The sequence below is a fragment of the Sinocyclocheilus anshuiensis genome, unplaced genomic scaffold (assembly GCF_001515605.1).
Source record: "Sinocyclocheilus anshuiensis isolate Anshui unplaced genomic scaffold, SAMN03320099.WGS_v1.1 scaffold1534, whole genome shotgun sequence".
Classification (NCBI taxonomy): Eukaryota; Metazoa; Chordata; class Actinopteri; order Cypriniformes; family Cyprinidae; genus Sinocyclocheilus; species Sinocyclocheilus anshuiensis.
In genome coordinates this window covers 457,322-461,614 of record NW_015544232.1, presented here as the reverse complement: position 1 = coordinate 461,614, position 4,293 = coordinate 457,322, and positions in this window count along the sequence as shown.

Genomic DNA, 4,293 nt, shown 5'->3' with positions numbered 1-4,293 from the left:
CAAAAAGCTAATGCATTATAAAAATCTAAACAATTAAGACACTAAGATATATTTATATGTTATTTAATATAATAATGAATTTATAATAATTGTTTAAATTAATATAATAATTGACTAGTAATCTGGCCCCTTGGTATAAAGGAGAAAAAATGCTGGCCCTCATCACTGTCAAAGTTGCCCATCCCTGGTGTAAATAATAATAACTATTATTATTATTATTATAAAATAATGAACATTATTTAACATTTACATTTTAGTCCTCCCCTTATTAATTTCTGACCTGCACCGCATATGATCTAAATAGCTATTTTTTCTCCACGCATTCAAATATTAGTATTACAATGTATTACAGTGTCAGATTATATACAATGCGCATCGCAACTAACAAGGCTAAATATAAGGATATATTATGTATATATTTGGTGAACATGCTTGGCAAATTTTCGTAATGGGCCTTTAAACCTGATGACTGTTCATTAAGTTTTAAATTTTGTGTTTCTGCTTGATTTAAAGATGCGAGATGTGCCTATACATGACAGGTTTATTGTAGGCTATTTCAAATATTGTTTCAGTTTCAGTAAAAGTTTCCGTTATGAATATTGAATATTGGTAGGTACCGTCTGTTTGTAGTTTGCATCAAGACAAGATGTTGTCATTTACTTACACTGGCTCAATAATTAATGTAAATTATGTTGTTGTTTTTTTGCTTAGTTGCAGTCACACATATAATTTCTCTGTTCTCTCTAAATGCAAAGAATGCTCTGTAATGGTTTTTATTCTGCTTAATGCAGATTCCGCTTATTCACGTATAGGCTATTAATTTTTATTTCAAAATTATATTTTTGTGTCAGTGAATGTAAAGCCTTGTTTTGTTTTTGTTTGTTTTTTATATTCCCCTAATAGTGCAATTTGTATAGTTGTGTCCTCAACCATATTTTGGAAAGTATGAATCGTCCAAACATTTTTTTAAATTATTTTTCCATCAGAAGTGGCTGAACAACAATTGTCATGCATTCCTCCACACTATGCTCCATAAGCTACTCCTGGACTCAAGCTGAATAAACGGCCACACAACTCGCACCATCTTGAGAACGATGCCATCCAGCCACTATAGTTAAGCCAATTTAATCGGGGCAAACAAAATGAGAGACGTGCAGATCCATATGCAAGCTTTTATTCACTGACATGGTCAAAACACAGGCAGGGTCGAACACCAGCAAACAGGTATGGTATGGGCAAGACACACGAGAAGTCCAGTAAACAGACGGGGGTCGATCGGCGGCGAACGTGATCCAGGGGGCAAGGGAAACGGGTAATCCAACAGACAGGCGATAATTCCAGGGAAGGCAGAGATCAGACAGGATGAGGTAAACCCAGGCTAGAATCAAGACACTGGTTAAACAGGAAACAAACAGGACTGACTGAAACTAAACTCCGGAAACACGGAATGGCTCCGTAAAGTTGCTATCACTAGGAGAGTAATAAACGCAGACAATACTCGGCGATCCGAAAGAGGAAGTCCAAGGCTTATAAAGTGTGTTTGATTGGTTGCAGCTGTGTGTGTAATCAGGGAAACTGGACTGGCAGGTAGTTCACAAACAGATTCATGGGTTGATATGGGATAGACTGATAGTTCAAAATTGGATGCATTAACTGAAGCTGGACTGGTAGACATTTTAGTGACTGAAACTGGACAGACAGACAATTCACACTCAGACCCATTAATAGAAACTGGACAAATGGATGGTTCAACATCAGACTCAATGACTAAATCAATGACAGATGGTTCAAATTAAGACTCAACAGAAGCATTTAGACAGACAGACAGGTCAGGTTTAGATTCCTTGACAGGAACAGGCAAGACAGACAGTTCGAATCTGACACATTAGTTGAGACGAGACGAGACAGACAGACAGTCCACAATCAAATACCAAGGCTGGTTCAGAACACGGCGAGAGTTCAGAGATGGCCTCCTCGGCCGGTTCAGAGCAGGACAAAAGTTCATAAATGGCCTCCGCAGCCTTGACAGAACAGGCAAGAGAGCAATCCCCCATATGGGAAATGCAGCAGACAAGGGGATTACTTCTGAGACAAAAGGGTTTGAGAGCGACCCCTACTGGGGTCGAGGGTTCCGCAGTTCACAGACGGCCTCCATAGCCGTGACAGGACAGGCAGAGAGCACATTAATGGGTGCCACTACCGTAACCAGAGCTGAAGTGAAAGACGACGCCTCAGAAGGTTCTGCAGCAAACACCTCCACCTCTGGAGAATCTGGAGCGGGCACTGCCATTTCTAGAGGTTCTGCAGCAAACACCGCCACCTCTGGCAATCCTTCCGTGGGTCAAAACTTTTCCAGGGCCCCAAAACACCCTCGGACCCCAGAGGGTTAAGGCTGTCTGTTCCAAGCGGGCGATTTTTAACTTCTAATAATTTAACTTCTCGATAATTATGTAATGTAATTTGTGTGCTTAACTTAATTCATGAATTGTATATTTAATCTAAATGTGTACATTTAAAGTATTGTTTACTGTATCAATTACACGTGTGCGGCGATGCGCTCATAGTTTAATTATGCCATTTACTGTTGATAAATCTTGATACGTTCGTGACAAGGTTTATATAGGCCTAAATCAGGCCTGTCTGACAGGCGCAAATATATTTTGTGTTACATGAATGAATTAAATTATGAAAAACCACTGAAAACGGATTGGAGATGTTATTCTCTGTCGTCCGATCAGGCAAACTCTTCGCCCCTGTGAAATGGTTCTGTTAGTGGGCTGTGGGTTTGTTATCTCTGCAGTAGCCTATAAAGCAGGCAAATCAGTTGAGCAAAAGGAATTTAAGTAGATATAATAAATATTTTATTAAATGCAAAAACTCTTGTGGACCTGTTGAAAAAAGAATATGACGTTTCTATTGTTAAAAATTATGAACAGGATTACTGCTAGCAACTAGGCTATAGCTAAAGTTAAGCAAAACAAGCAAATAAGGACATGCACTGACATAATATATGACAAATCATGACATAACACTGACATCACAAACAACGTATCAATGTATTATCCATCATGAACAAATATTACGTCTGATGTTTGCATACGTATGCATTAGTGTACCATTACCGTCACAATTCGCTACTGTGAGGAGCACGGAGCGAGGAACGAGGAGACGTGGAATAGACTTCAAACAAACAGACTTTAATTACCATCAATCGAACCAGGAACACACACATAGCGAGGAAAGACGAACATTCAATACCGGACGAAGAAACTCTGAACAGGACTTACTATAAATACACAAGACTTGACGAGGAGATGACAAGACACACCTGGGAGCAATAAACAATTAACATGAGGGAGAACTAGGTCAGGGCAGGCACATGGAGAGGGAAAAACACACAGATAGAGTCCAGGGGCGTGACATATCGCCCCCCTCCCGGAAGGCGCGTCCGTGCGCCGTAGAACAACAGAGGGGGGGGCACGGGTGGAAACTTGGGAGGAGGCTCGGGAGGAGGACGGACACCCGGGAGGGGGCTGGCAGACAGAGTCCAAGGAGGTGACGGAGGGAGGAGCCAGGGAGGTGACAGGAAGGACTTGGAGCAGGAGGGGCCAAGCAAGACCCAGGCCACAGCCCACAGCCATGATGGCAGCCCACGGTGGAGCCGACGGAGGGAGGAGCCATGGAGGAGAAATAGCCGCCGACTCCAGGGGGCCGACCAACGGCAGCGGAGCTGCTATGTATATATATATATACTTAGATGCCTCATTAGCGACTGTTTCTATGGGTCGCTAAAGGTAAGCCGCACAGAACGGCTCAATGGCTCTGTGAGAACCTACAGTATGGTGAATGACGTCAAGTTGACCGTTCCAAGATGGCGGCCGCATCTACGTGCCTGGAGCTGTCGAATGGGGCATCTATACTCTATGGTGTTGACACGGTCAAATTTCACACGTTCCGTTTAAAGACTTTTGGCGCCATCCGCCTTCCATAGTGGCGTATGGCTTTGCGATTCTGCACCAGAGCCGTTGAGAACATATACATAATAAATACCTAGAGGCCTCATTGGCCGCTTTGAGCCGTTGCTGCGATACGTCAACGCGTCCATGGATCCAATAAAACTTACAGTTACAGTGGTAAAATATTATGCACTGATACAGTGCACAGTAAAAGTGATACGTAATATTAAAAAGTGTATGTACTACAAGTTGTAGTAAGCTGAATAATATAAAAAGCGAGTACAACAGTATATAATAGATTTATAATAGCATAAATTATATGTATAATACCATAATA